Source organism: Schistocerca cancellata, chromosome 4 (genome assembly GCF_023864275.1).
Source record: "Schistocerca cancellata isolate TAMUIC-IGC-003103 chromosome 4, iqSchCanc2.1, whole genome shotgun sequence".
NCBI lineage: Eukaryota > Metazoa > Arthropoda > Insecta > Orthoptera > Acrididae > Schistocerca > Schistocerca cancellata.
The window spans coordinates 550,849,625-550,865,594 of record NC_064629.1 but is presented as its reverse complement, the minus strand read 5'-3'; the positions used below and the strand labels follow the sequence as shown (position 1 = coordinate 550,865,594).

The 15,970-nt window shown below is 46.1% G+C and overlaps 1 non-coding gene across 1 annotated transcript; it reads left to right on the top strand.

Annotated features, from left to right (window-relative positions):
• Positions 1 to 229: 229 nt before the first annotated feature.
• Trnaa-cgc (transfer RNA alanine (anticodon CGC)) lies at positions 230 to 302 on the top strand. The gene has a single exon. It is a non-coding gene; the product is annotated as a tRNA-Ala (tRNA).
• The last annotated feature ends 15,668 nt before the right edge of the window (positions 303 to 15,970 follow it).

Here is a 15,970-nt window from a genome sequence, read left to right as displayed (position 1 = left end):
TCTGCCACGACTTCAAGGTTTGTGTCAGATTCTAAACTGAAATTAAGACGCTCTGATCCAAGACCTCTCACAGAAAACCAGACATCGCAAGGCGTAAATAACATTCTTACGGAGGATAGCGTAACAATGGATCATTTTTAAATAAAACATACTTACAACATAAGGAAACTAGAAGAGTTTGGCAGCGTTGTGGAGAGTTTCCAAACTACCGCGCGAAAGTGATTCACCGGGCGAGGTGGCGCAGTGGTTAGCACACTGGACTCGCATTCGGGAGGACGACGGTTCAATCCCGTCTCCAGCCATCCTGATTTAGGTTTTCCGTGATTTCCCTAAATCGTTTCAGGCAAATGCCGGGATGGTTCCTTTGAAAGGGCACGGCCGATTTCCTTCCCAATCCTTCCCTAACCCGAGCTTGCGCTCCGTCTCTAATGACCTCGTTGTCGACGGGACGTTAAACACTAATCACCACCACCCCGAAAGTGATTCACGACCTCTACATTTAAACTCATATGTCACATTGACGGAATAGATGATGGCTCCACGTTCCATTTCGAGTTATTCCTAATTTTGCACTCATGTACGCGATCGCTGTTTAGCTGCTAGTAACCCACAGATGTTGTCACCCATCCACAAAACTTCTTCCCCAACTCAAACAAGCGATGCCACTCAATCTTTATGTGGTAACCAATGCACGGATATGATGGAAAAGACACCGCCGATGTACTGTAGTATTGAGCAACACACTTGATAGCACGATGAATTTTACCTTAACTCCAACTTCAGCCAATCATGTGACAGCATGTTTCCCCAATGTCAGTATCATAATTCAACAATCCCTTCTCTACTTTGCGAGTATCATTACGAACACGGATAGATGACCGCTCAGCACGCCCATTCACAGTTAATCCTCGAACACATAAATCATCAAAGCATACCAGACCGCGCTCTACACATTTTTAAGACCTCAAGCATAGTACTTAATTTACGATCCATCTCTCTGTGTATGGGAGTCACAGAACATTCTCGCCATCTTAGGGTAAAAGACCCTCCTCACACTGTCATTGACCAACCTACCCTGCAGCACCGTCACCGAATTAACACGCATCCGATCAGAAGAAGACTGCTACACTCCACGTCTCGTGAATGAATAGAGCTTTCCGAGTCCTAACCCGTCCAAGTACATGGGATTTCTCTCGATGTGACCAAGTCGAGGAGCTTAGCACTGCTTATCGATGTATAGTAACAAATTTGAAAGTGCCATGATGTAACAGCACACAGTTAAGAAGAAGAAGAAACGACTCATTTTTATACGCGATCGAGTTTCAGACGAATGGAGTTCCATACATTTTTACGTAAATCACCCAAGCTATCAACTCTAGAGTCTAGGATCGGTGGTGCCTGGAAGGTATTGGTAAGAGAGAGAGAGAACATAAACACATGCACTCCTAAGACTACAACGTTCTGCACTTAAAAATTGGCTATAATGTTAGATCGCATACGTTTCCGACCTGTCAGACATACATCCTCCTTCCTGGTTTCTCTAAATTGAACTGTCTTATCGAATCGTAAAGAGATCGGACGATCTTGTGTCATCAACCGACATCACGGTAGCGTTCTCTGGTGGCCACGATATGAACTAAGCCAGATGGGCTCTGGAGCTCGTGGTTAACACACTATACAGGGTGAGTCACCTAACATTACCGCTGGATATATTTCGTAAACCACATCAAATACTGACGAATCGATTCCACAGACCGAACGCGAGGAGAGGGGCTAGTGTAATTGGTTAATACAAACCATACAAAAATGCACGGAAGTATGTTTTTTAACACAAACCTACGTTTTTTTAAATGGAACCTCGTTAGTTTTGTTAGCACATCTGAACATATAAACAAATACGTAATCAGTGCCGTTTGTTGCATTGTAAAATGTTAATTACATCCGGAGATATTGTAAGCTAAAGTTGACGCTTGAGTACCACTCCTCCGCTGTTCGATCGTGTGTATCGGAGAGCACCGAATTACGTAGGGATCCAAAGGGAACGGTGATAGACCTTAGGTACAGAAGAGACTGGAACAGCACACTAAGTCCACATGCTAACACCTTTTTATTGGTCTTTTTCACTGACGCACATGTACATTACCATGAGGGGTGAGGTACACGTACACACGTGGTTTCCGTTTTCAATTACGGAGTGGAATAGAGTGTGTCCCGACATGTCAGGCCAATAGATGTTCAATGTGGTGGCCATCATTTGCTGCACACAACTGCAATCTCTGGCGTAATGAATGTCGTACACGCCGCAGTACATCTGTTGTAATGTCGCCGCAGGCTGCCACAATACGTTGTTTCATATCCTCTGGGGTTGTAGGCACATCACGGTACACATTCTCCTTTAACGTACCCCACAGAAAGAAGTCCAGAGGTGTAAGATCAGGAGAACGGGCTGGCCAATTTATGCGTCCTCCACGTCCTATGAAACGCCCGTCTAACATCCTGTCAAGGGTCAGCCTAGTGTTAATTGCGGAATGTGCAGGTGCACCATCATGCTGATACCACATACGTCGACGCGTTTCCAGTGGGACATTTTCGAGCAACATTGGCAGATCATTCTGTAGAAACGCGATGTATGTTGCAGCTGTTTGGGCCCCTGCAATGAAGTGAGGACCAATGAGGTGGTCGCCAATGATTCCGCACCATACATTTACAGTCCACGGTCGCTGTCGCTCTACCTGTCTGAGCCAGTGAGGATTGTCCACGGACCAGTAATGCATGTTCCGTAGATTCACTGCCCCGTGGTTTGTGAAACCCGCTTCATCGGTAAACAGGTAGAACTGCAACGCATTCTCTGTTAATGCCCATTGACAGAATTGCACTCGATGATTAAAGTCATCACCATGTAATTGCTGATGTAGCGACACATGAAACGGGTGAAAGCGGTGACGATGCAGTATGCGCATGACACTACTTTGACTCAGTCCACCGGCTCTCGCAATGTCCCGTGTACTCATGTGTGGGTTCATGGCAACAGCAGCTAACACACCAACTGCACCCGCTTCTCCTGTGACGCGCCTGTTACGGACCCGTTTGCGTGCTTGCGGCACGTTGGATGTTCGCTGTCCGGGTACCGTTCTGCATACACCTTGCAGGCTTCAGCTGCATTTCGTCGACACTCGCCATAGATGAGTATCATGTCCGCCTTTTCAGAGTTCGAATACACCATAGTCACAGTTCCTATAGCACTACACTATCACAGACGTCTGGTAACACGGTGTACTACAGTTGGTCTGCGTGCGGAGACGAATGCAGAATAACAATAGCAGCAAGCGTTACATGCGGACACTGCGACGGCTAGACCAAACCACAACAGTGCACTACAGCCACACTCGTAAACACGGTCGTCATCGTAAACATGTCCCTGCAGATGCTGCTCGCCGACCGTGGCCCGTGTTTGTTACAACACGCAACTGAACGTCGGGGGTTTCAAGCGTCAACTTTAGGTTACAATATCTCCGGATGTAATTAACATTTTACAATGCAACAAACGTCACTGATTACGTATTTGTTTATATGTTCAGATGTGCTAACAAAACTAACGGGGTTCCATAAAAAAAAACGTAGGTTTGTGTTAAAAAATATACTTCCGTGCATTTTTGTATGGTTTGTATTAAACAATTACACTAGCCCCTCTCCTCACGTTCAGTCTGTGGAATCGGTTCGTCAGTATTTGATGTGGTTTACGAAATATATCCAGCGGTAACGTTAGGTTCACCCATTGAGGGTGAAGAAACTTCCCGATCGCGAAATGCGGTTTCGTAGTTCCCAAAATGCGCCAATTTTGCTTGTTGAAGAACCCATCCAAATGAAAGTGAGCATCGTCGCTAAACCAAACAACAATGCGCATACTAATTCCCATCACGCCCATCCTGCCAACTGTGCAGTCTGAACGTCCTAATGCAAATTGTTGAGAAGTTGAGGAAAATTTTATTTCATACAGTTCAGTAACTGTCACCCTGAATCTTCCTACCTTACTTAATATTCTTCGTCAGTCCCGTTGTCATAGATGCTATCACAGCCCTATGATCACTGATACCTTCCCTTTCGTTAACTGTTTCGGGAAGTTCAGGTCTGTTTGTTGCCAGGAGGTATAAAACGTTACCCTCACGAGCTAGTTCTCTATCTGCTCAAAGTAACTTTCAGGCAAGACATCCAGAACAATGTCACCAGTTTTGACAGCACGATGCTCCCAGTCTATACCTGGGAAGTTGAAGTCACCCCCTATCACAACAGCATGATCAAGAAAATTATTAATGATATTCTGCCAAGTCTGTCACAAGTGTTCTACCACTAGGGCTCCTGACACAGGCGCAAACTGAGACACGTATAGCGCATGTGGCGCGATGCAGCGCCGCCCGCAGTTTTGTGACTCAACAGGTCCGAGTGCGACCGTGCAAACTGGGAAGCGACGCGATGGTGACCCGATACGGGCCTGAGCCAGGTTGCGTGGCGTTGTGGACTGCGGCACAGTTTCTCACCTCGCGCGCCACGCGAGTACTGCGGGAGGGGTGTGGCAGGCGGGAAGCGGAAAGGCAGTCCTGCCATATGCTCACTTCGGCGTGGCGCATAAGGGCAGTTGTAGTACTGGACATCCGAAAAATATAGCCTTACTGTATACTGAATTTTATTGTCTCTGAGTAGTGTTTCGTTTTTCGCCTTTTAAGCGCTCCATCTTTTTTCATTAATTCATTATATTTTCCAGTTATATTAATACGTTTTGTTGTTTTATTTCGTTATTGTTTTTCTTTGTCGAGAACAATGCATAATTCAGTGACTGGTGAGCCATTAGTCACTGGGATTATAACTTCTGCCTCTACAAAGTCTTCAAATTGCAAGAAGGGACAGATAATTAATCGTGAGGGTAATGAAATAGGAAGTAATATTATAAAATCATGTGATCAAGAAGCACGGCTGGAAATTTTAAATATTATACAGTGAAACAAGGATATCCTGTGCTGCCTATCCTTACATTTCTGTACGATCCGTTACAAAAATTCGAAAAGTGGGAATTTCCATTGATGTATCCCCTTTGTGCTCCTGCTATAAAGCACTCAAGATCTGAAGTATATGAGTTTCGTTATGATTTATTGGATATGAATGTAATAAGAGACTTTATACTACATGCACGCAGACATTTAATTTCACTGTAAGCTAGAAACAGTTGTGAAACCCCTCTGAATGATAATATTTTAATTGGTGCCTAGTGTAGAAGAAAAGCATTTCAATGGTAGCATGCACGGTATCATCAATGATAGACTAATTACACAACAGGCTACACAAATGAAGAATGCATTCGGTATTATTCCGAAAATATGAGTGTCCTGGAACAGTCTGTTGATATGATATATTTAATTTGCTGGAATGAATTCCTTAAAGAGGCAGGCCTACATTCATGACAATGTTTTTTTGAAAGATGAGAACTCATCCCCACACAAAGCACACCTGGCTAGCTTATGCATACCTGTCGCGTGCATTTTTCTCAGCTGCTGCCAGTATGATGACCACCGTGTTGTGCCATAGATCAATTGTTCACTTTTCCCCTATAACAACTATTCTATTTGCGATCACACATTGTCAGCTTGGCAAGCGATAGGCGAATAACAAGCGTCTAGCATGTGTACAACACTCCACCTTAAAGGGTACGCTCGTCATTATTTCAATACTGCACAGATGAAGAACAGGAATAAAATCCTTTGGTAAGTTTCCATTCCAGTCATTCCATTTAAAAATACGATGGGTTACTGGGGTTCAACCAAAATTGCAACAGAATGGGTGATTTATTTTTGTGTGAATTATTAATCTTTTCTCATTCGAAGAAGCATCACCATTTACGAGTAATGGCTACATTTCTCTTGTTGGTAGGTGTAATTGTGCTTCTTTTGCCAAAACACAGAATAATTTGTAAAACTCAGCCTGCAGCAGTTATTGCGACGTCTCATTAAACAAGTAATTTGTGATCAATAGCTCACAAAAAACTTAATTGAGTCGGTTTGCAGTAACATAAGAGAAGAAATTTCATTTTATTTACATGCTAGAAAATTCTCGTTTCACTAGCTATCGATGACTCTTTAAAAATTATAGGCAGTACAGGTTTTGATATATTGCCACACACAAGAAAGTACTGTGTGTTAGCAATTTGGCAAAATGCTCTCCCCCACGCGTGTTATCATTCACCAAAATGTCGTTTCGATGTTTAGGAGATATGAGGGATGTTACGAATATTTCATTCGCGCGGAAGTGCGATCGGGAGTGAAAGCGCTACGTGCTATCCTTTTCCTTGAGATCAGAGACAGTCTCAAGTCTAAAGAAAACTTCGGTATGTTAGACCGAGCGAGGTGGCGCAGTGGTTAGCACATTGGACTCGCATTCGGGAGGACGACGGTTCAATCCCGTCTCCAGCCATCCTGATTTAGGTTTTCCGTGATTTCCCTAAATCGTTTCAGGCAAATGCCGGGATGGTTCCTTTGAAAGGGCACGGCCGATTTCCTTCCCCATCCTTCCCTAACCCGAGCTTGCGCTCCGTCTCTAATGACCTCGTTGTCGACGGGACGTTAAAAAAAAAAACCCTCGGTATGTTAGCTAAATTCCATACTCAGCACCATGTGGTGTAGTGGTGTAGTTTGCACCTAACGTAAAATCATAGTGACCCCTATTTTTCGTTACAATATTTTGGAATTTTACGCAGTGTCTTACTTAAATGGGTATATTACAATAAGTATGACCATTAGTGAGATGATGGGCGCTTCGCCATGAAGCTAACATGTAAGTCTACAAGTAAAGCAAAAATCAAATATTCTTACTGAATAGTTTCTGTAAAATCGTCTGAGAAAGATTACAGGGTGGGCGCACAGTCATCACCAACTGGCGCGTGCAAAGAATGTGTACGTGTCACAACATGTGCAGGACCAGAGTGGCACATGCGGAACGTGCGCGTCACGCTGTAATGTTGTGTCACGTCACACGTGCTGTACATTTCTCAATTCGCGCTCAGCCCTACGATAAATATTCCAATCTGAACTTAGGATTTCGTTCTCATTAACGTCTGGTTTTAAACAACTTTCTGTCCCTAATACTATCTGTGCATTATAACCTTCAGTGAGCAATACAAATTCTGGGACCTTTCCTTGGATGATCACGCAGTTTACTAAAATCATATTAACCTTTTCTGTCTCTGATCTGCGACGACGAACGTTCTCCAAGGACATTATGGCTAATTTAGCACGCTAATCGTCTGTAACCAAAAAATCCCTGTGTCCACACCACACGTACTCCACTACCCTAGTAGCCGCTTCCTCCGGGCAGTGCATGCTTGACCTATTAAGGGGAACTCTACAACTCTGAACCCAATAGCGGAGGACGAGAAATTCGCATCCTATACAGTCGCAGAGTAGTCTGAAACTCTGGTTTAGACCTTCCACCCTGCTCCAAACCAGAAGACCCAGATCAACTTTGGATATAATGCTACAAATAAACAGCTTAGCCTGCACCTCGCGTGTGGTGGTAGTTGCCTTCACCAAATCGGCCATCCACAGAAAGGAGACGAGGATGCCCTCAGAACCCAAGCAGCAGGAGTCATTCGGTCGACATGCTCCATTATATGCAGCCGATTGCACCCTCTGCGCTCGATAGTCTCCGGCAGAGAATCTTACTCATCAGGTTAGCCGGCCGCGGTGGCATTGCGGTTCTAGGCGCTGCAGTCCGGAACCGCGGGACTGCTACGGTCGCAGGTTCGAATCCTGCCTCGGGCATGGATGTGTGTGATGTCCTTAGGTTAGGTAGGTTTAAGTAGTTCTAAGTTCTAGGGGACTGATGACCTAAGATGTTAAGTCCCATAGTGGTCAGAGCCATTTGAACCATTTTTTTCTTACTCATCAGGGAAGAGACCCCAGAAAACATACTTAGTGCACAGTGGCATTCTTTCTGCCTTATTAGCTATTTCCCTGAGGGGCTCCATCACGTGCCTAATGTTGGAGCTCCCAATGACAAGCATACCCACCCTCTGCACTTGTCCAGACTGGGCAGGAAAACTGGCCGCTGGTCCAACAGGACAGGCATCCTGTGCTAGCTCAAAGTTATCATCAACACTGGGTAGAACGTTGAACCTTTTGCTAAGTCGTAGGGAGCCAGCAGCACAGCCTGCACCCTCTTTTGCCTGCCGCCCGGTGACACACGAACCCACCACTGTCCCACTCTCGACTGGGACGGACCGCCCAGATGTTGCGTATTGGAAGATGCAGTGACACGTGGGTCACCAGGGGATTCCAACGCCACCAAAGGTGTCGCAGGTCTCGTCCCCAGCATCCCGATGTCGCCGCAACTTCGAGCGTTAGCCAGAAGCATGTCGACGGTGGCCAACGCTTCTTCCAGCTGTTTACAGACAGCAGCCAATTCTCTTTGTGTCCGCTCACAAGTACAGTCCATAGCCAGATCGTAGTGAGTAAAAATAGCTGTAAGATCTCAAATGGCGCTACTGTGTTTGGAGTGTACGCAAAATACAATGAGGAGAATAAACAAATAGTAAAAACTGCTCTACAGATTTCTCACTATGCTCTGAAATGGCAGACTCTTAAACAGACATAAATTTCTGTACTGAATTGGATGTATTTATAGTTATTTGTTACTTGAAACTCTGCTTACCTGAAAGCTACTGCACGAAAAAGAAAATACTAAATAACTGTGTATCAGACGACTGCTGCTCTGCTACCGCTGCTGGTGCATCTGCTCGGCTTGTCGTCTGTTGGTACACTGATACGAAGATTTTTACCGAGAGACAATCAGCAGCAGAAGTTCTGTCTTTTGTTTCTTCGAAAAATAAGAGACAACATTCTACTGGGAGTTGTGTGTGCCTATAAATGGATGCAGTGACATCTTAATAGGTAGACTAAATTTACATTTACATCTATATGCCTACTTCGCAAGCCATTGTACAGTGTGTGACGGAGGGTATTCTGAACTACTACGTCATTCCATTTCCTATTCCACTCGCAAATAGAGCGAGGGAAAAAGACTGCTATATGCCTCCTTATGAGCGCCAATTTTTCGTATCTCAACTCTGTGGTCCTGATGCGAAATGTATGTTGGTGGCGGTAGAATATTTCTGCAGTCAGCTTCAAATGCCAGTTCCTCAAAACGAATATGGTCTTCCTTTCAGGGTTCCCATTTGAGCTACCTGGCGAGTGTAATCCGACTGCTAGAAAAAGTTACTCGCCATGCAAAGTGACTCTCATGATCAATCTAATTAATTACCCTATCAGATTGATATCAATTAAGTGCCGCTGGACGGATGGAAGCAAGGCTAGAGTACCACGGATATGATTTGGGAGTCGTAGCGGTAATCAGGGGTTTTTCGTTGCAGTGATGTCTTTTAAAAGAATTTCAATCTCCTACCTACACAGGGAGAAAGAATCATCCTAATAAAATCATCTATGTTACCGAATTTATGAAGTGATACGTAGTATGAACCTGATATTTAAAACTTGTCTGTGCTGTCACCTTAAGAGAGTTTGTATGTGACGAAGCATTTGGATACTTTAGGAGTGTTCGAAAGTGAGGAAGCATCTTGTGACAAAGGCAGATCTGAGGGCTCTGTCATGAGCCAAAAATGAATCTAATATTCTAGTCCTGTGATGCAGAACGTAACAAATATTAAGCTGGCTAGAACAGACTTTTTTACCTAATGACAAAATACTTAGAGGAAGTATAGCCTATGCCGTATTGTTACAGGAGTTTGGCAACAAGTAACGATACTTTAGTGGTGTGAAAACGCATGTATGCCCAGACTTCTTCTGTCTTCGAAAACAACTCATATAAAAGGGAGAAAGCTATACTTTGCGTGAGAAATTCGAGGTGTATGGCCCATAACATCCCTGTCTCGGACTGAGTAAAGTGAATTTTTTTTAAATTGGGGAGAGTCTGTGTCGGGGTGGAATTGCAGTTAGAACTATACGTCCAAGCCGCACCTGCTTGTCTCATAGTGTGTTGCGGGTAGTAGCAAGAGTGTACATGAGGGTTCAGTTGACCGGAAGTTGTGGATTAGCTTAGCCTCTGGGACTGGCGACTACAAAGAAAACATTCCAACTACTGGCTAGTCGGCTCTTGCCCGCAGCTGTGGGGACAAGTACCAGTGTTGGCATCGCAGCACCCTCTGAGTAGCTGCATAGTGAACTAGCCAATATGCTGCTAGAGCAGCAACAGCAGTGGACATATTTGTTGTGTGAGAAGTTTCAAAATGGCGCACGTTTGCACTGGGCAATTATTCCCCATCATGTAGATATATTTGTTGATGGCTGGACGGCTCGATGGCCCTCTCTCTGGCTCCTGAGCGTCTGGTATGGCAGGTGTGTGAATACTAGGAGACTGGTGCTTAACTATCAATGCAATCGACATGTGCAGCACAGCTGTTTCTCCGTGGTTTGGTGTGGTCACGAGCTCAGCGGCGGACGGCGTGCACTTCGCGATCACAAGTGTGTATGACTGGTAGGATTTTTTCACTAGATATGTCTGGTGGAAACACTGTGGTGGAGGAGGGTGCTTCTGTTGTCGAAGGTTGGTTCATACAAGATCTCAGATGTACGTATTTAGCACTATGAACTATTTGTGGCGGAAATTTAATTACTTGATTCGCAAAATGTTTGTGTTTGATTCTCAAACGTTGAAAGTATATTTTTATTACAAAAATGCGTCATTGTAAGGTGGTAGTGAGTGTTTTGAGCGATCTATTTGACTCTTGAATGAGATTTTCACTCTGCAGCGGAGTGTGCACTGATATGAAACTTCCTGGCAGATTAAAACTCTTCGAGTCTCGGTTGGGCACACAGTTTTAATCTGCCAATAAGTTTAATTTCAGCGCACACTCTGCTGCAGAGTGAAAATCTCATTCTGAAAACATCCCCCAGGCTGTGGCTAAGCCATGTCTCCGCAATATCCTTTCTTTCTGGAGTGCTAGTTCGCAGGAGAGCTGGAAGGTAGGAGACGAGATACTGGCAGAAGTAAAGCTGTGAGACCGCGAGTGAGTCGTGCTTCCGTAGCTTAGATGGTATGAGCACTTGCCCGCGAAAGGAAAAGGTCCCGATTTCAAATCTCGGTCGGGCACACAGTTTTAATCTGCCAGGAATTTTAATATCAGCACACACTCCGCTGCAGAGTGAAAGTCTCATTCGGGAAACATCCCCCGGGCTGTGAGGAAGCCATGTCTACGCAATATCCTTTCTTTCAGGAGTGCTAGTTCTGCAAGGTTCGCAGGAGAGCTTCTGTAAAGTTTGGAAGGTAGGAGACGAGACACTGGCAGAAGTAAAGCTGTGAGACCGGGCGTGAGTCGTGCTTCGGTGGCTCAGATGGTATGAGCACTTGCCCGCGAAAGGAAAAGGTCCCGCGTTCGAGTCTCGGTCGGGCACACAGTTTTAATCTGCCAGGAAGTTTCATATCAGCGCACTCTCCGCTGCAGAGTGAGAATCTCATTCTGGAAAAATCCCCCTGGCTGTGGCTAAGCCATGTGTCCGCAATATCCTTTCTTTCAGGAGTGCTGGTTCTGCAAGGTTCGCAGGAGAGCTTCTGTGAAGTTTGGAAGGTAGGTTACGAGATACTGGCAGAAATAAAGCTGTGAGACCGGGCGTGAGTCGTGCTTCGGTGGCTCAGATGGTATGAGCACTTGCCTGCGAAAGGCAAAGGTCCCGACTTCGAGTCTCGGTCGGGCACACAGTTTTAATCTGCCAGGAAGTTTGATATCAGCGCACTCTCCGCTGCAGAATGAGAATCTCATTCTGGAAAAATCCCCCAGGCTGTGGCTAAGCCATGTGTCCGCAATATCCTTTCTTTCAGGAGTGCTGGTTCTGCAAGGTTCGCAGGAGAGCTTCTGTCAAGTTTGGAAGGTAGGTTACGAGATACTGGCGGAAGTAAAGCTGTGAGACCGGGCGTGAGTCGTGCTTCGGTAGCTCAGATGGTATGAGCACTTGCCCGAGAAAAGGAAAAGGTCCCGAGTTCGAGTCTCAGTCGGGCACACAGTTTTAAACTGCCAGGAAGTTTCATATCAGCGCACACTCCGCTGCAGAGTGAACATCTCATTCTGGAAACATCCTCCCGGCTGTGAGTAAGCCATGTCTCTGCAATGTCCTTTCTTTCAGGAGTGCTAGTTCTGCAAGGTTCGCAGGAGAGCTTCTGTAAAGTTTTCTAAGGTAGAAGACGAGATACTGGCAGAAGGAAAGCTGTGAGACCGGCCGTGAGTCGTGCTTCGGTGGCTCAGATGGTATGAGCACTTGCCTGCGAAAGGCAAAGGTCCCGAGTTCGAGTCTCGGTCAGGCACACAGTTTTAATCTGCCAGGAAGTTTCTTATTTGACTCTTGTAAATTGTTATACGATTAATTTGATAGGGTAGTGCAAATGGACTATTTCTCTTTATTTTTTTATACGGAAATTGCGTCATCTCTCTCTTTGTCCAAAGCATTAGCCAACAGGAACACAGTATTATGAGAAGAGATGGAAATCTCCATCTGCAAGTTTGGAGACATTGGATCACAGCCGACCACGGTAGCCGTGCGGTTCTAGGCGCTGCAGTCCGGAACTGCGGGGCTGCTACGGTCGCAGGTTAGAATCCTGCCTCGGGCATGGATGTGTGTGATGTCCTTAGGTTAGTTAGGTTTTAGTAGTTCTAAGTTTTAGGGGACTGATGACCTAAGATGTTAAGTTCCATAGTGCTCAGAGCCATTTGAACTATTTGGATCACACACACAAACAGGAAGTAGCCTCTTGACGGAGACAAAGACAGGAAGCGAGTATGGAATTTCCCAATCAACAGAATGCCGCTACTTGATGCTTTATTTGGGGCTGCGAGATCAAAGGAGGTCTGTGGTCAGTGGTATTTAGTATTGTGATCCGTAATTAGGACATTGGGCAGCTTTCGTCCTCCATGCCGGCCCCAGGACGGCAGGTACATGCGCTTGGGACCCCAAACGGTGGCCACTAACCTGAACTTCATTTCATTCCTTGGAGATTACAAATTAAGTTGTGGGAAGGGGGGCTGGGGTGCAGATGTGAGCTCTACCAAAGTGTGGGAGCCCTATCTACCACAAACTTATTAAATAAAGATAATGCATCAATATATAATTGACAAAGATTTGAGTTTCGTGTTGTGAGATCCTTCCTGTCCAGCACAGACCAAGTCTTTTTCCTGAAAATTTTTTCTATGCATAGTGGAGATTGAGGGGGCGTGAGACAGGGGGGTGGGACGATGCTGATGTTAGCATTGTGCGCTAGCACAGTTAGTCCCTGCATGTCATGGTGAGCACACACACGAAAATTTTCTTGCAGACAACACCTGCAGTCTGCACCGGTGTAATTACGTAATTAGAGCGTGTTGGTGCTGGAGAGGGTAATACTTGCACCTTCCACACCAACAACTCTGTAAAGACTGAGCGATTTTCCCGCCATTTATATCTGTGTGGGGAGGTGGGAGTGGAGGAGGGGAGGGGAGGGGAGGTCTGAGCTTTCCTGTCAATTTCCAGCAGGGTAGTACACAAAATAAAGACAATAAACTACCCTATATCCTTCCTCTCCAGCAGTTCAGCACAGATTGTGTCTTTTTGTCGCCAGTTTCCAGATAGCAGAGAGGGCAGTGCAGAAGGGGAGGGGAGGGCTGGGGGGGATATTGTAGGGCGGTATTTCATTCATCAATTTAATTAATAAATCAATTAATTTGATATCAAAAGTGTGCTTGTATTGGCAAGTGGGAGTGTTGGGGATTTCCTAGATGGGTTGGGTAGAGGTGGGGGAGTAGAAGGGGTGGGGGAGTTTCTCAGAAAGATTGATTATCTCCAGAGGGTTATAAATCAACTCCCAGGGGATCATAAACCAATTAGCAAGACAAGACAAGAATGTATGGTTGCCCCTGAATGTATACTTGCGCCTGAATGTATACAACCCACACAAAAAACTGTGCTAGTACTCTCTTTGTCCTATTAGTGACTGTGTGGTGACATGACAGCATGCGTATGCAGTCTATTTGCCCTCACAACAAGCGTAGACCAACAGCAAACAAGCTGTTTTAATTTTGTTGGTCAGTGGCTGGAAACTAATGGCAGATGCGAGAATATATGCATGCAACCATATCAGACATTAAGATAATCAAACTTGCTTTTCAAATAACACTGCACACATGTTTGTTACACATCCTCTCAAAATCCATATAAAATACACTCCTGGAAATTGAAATAAGAACACCGTGAATTCATTGTCCCAGGAAGGGGAAACTTTATTGACACATTCATGGGGTCAGATACATCACATGATCGCACTGACAGAACAACAGGCACATAGACACAGGCAACAGAGCATGCACAATGTCGGCACTAGTACAGTGTATATCCACCTTTCGCAGCAATGCAGGCTGCTATTCTCCCATGGAGACGATCGTAGAGATGCTGGATGTAGTCCTGTGGAACGGCTTGCCATGCCATTTCCACCTGGCGCCTCAGTTGGACCAGCGTTCGTGCTGGACGTGCAGACCGCGTGAGACGATGCTTCATCCAGTCCCAAACATGCTCAATGGGGGACAGATCCGGAGATCTTGCTGGCCAGGGTAGTTGACTTACACCTTCTAGAGCACGTTGGGTGGCACGGGATACATGCGGACGTGCATTGTCCTGTTGGAACAGCAAGTTCCCTTGCCGGTCTAGGAATGGTAGAACGATGGGTTCGATGACGGTTTGGATGTACCGTGCACTATTCAGTGTCCCCTCGACGATCACCAGTGGTGTACGGCCAGTGTAGGAGATCGCTCCCCACACCATGATGCCGGGTGTTGGCCCTGTGTGCCTCGGTCGTATGCAGTCCTGATTGTGGCGCTCACCTGCACGGCGCCAAATACGCATACGACCATCATTGGCACCAAGGCAGAAGCGACTCTCATCGCTGAAGACGACACGTCTCCATTCGTCCCTCCATTCACGCCTGTCGCGACACCACTGGAGGCGGGCTGCACGATGTTGGGGCGTGAGCGGAAGACGGCCTAACGGTGTGCGGGACCGTAGCCCAGCTTCATGGAGACGGTTGCGAATGGTCCTCGCCGATACCCCAGGAGCAACAGTGTCCCTAATTTGCTGGGAAGTGGAGGTGCGGTCCCCTACGGCACTGCGTAGGATCCTACGGTCTTGGCGTGCATCCGTGCGTCGCTGCGGTCCGGTCCCAGGTCGACGGGCACGTGCACCTTCCGCCGACCACTGGCGACAACATCGATGTACTGTGGAGACCTCACGCCCCACGTGTTGAGCAATTCGGCGGTACGTCCACCCGGCCTCCCGCATGCCCACTATACGCCCTCGCTCAAAGTCCGTCAACTGCACATACGGTTCACGTCCACGCTGTCGCGGCATGCTACCAGTGTTAAAGACTGCGATGGAGCTCCGTATGCGACGGCAAACTGGCTGACACTGACGGCGGCGGTGCACAAATGCTGCGCAGCTAGCGCCATTCGACGGCCAACACCGCGGTTCCTGGTGTGTCCGCTGTGCCGTGCGTGTGATCATTGCTTGTACAGCCCTCTCGCAGTGTCCGGAGCAAGTATGGTGGGTCTAACACACCGGTGTCAATGTGTTCTTTTTTCCATTTCCAGGAGTGTATATGTAACTGCAGGAGCATTAATTTTAAAGAAAGATAGTGTAAGTAAAAGTAAAATACTTATGACTAATAGTGGTTCAACATAGAAACATTGAAAGCAATTGTACTTATGTAGCAATGTTAAGAAAAGGAAAAGAAAGGAAACACTTTTATAACGAAACAATTAATTTACAATTTGAACAGTTAAATTCTGTTAGTCTTTACCTGTCGAGAATGCACAGCAATTCAGCTTATCTGTTCGTTGCTGCAGGGGCGTGGCGTCGTGTTAGGATGACGGCGGTGACATTTGATGTTGCAGATGAAATTA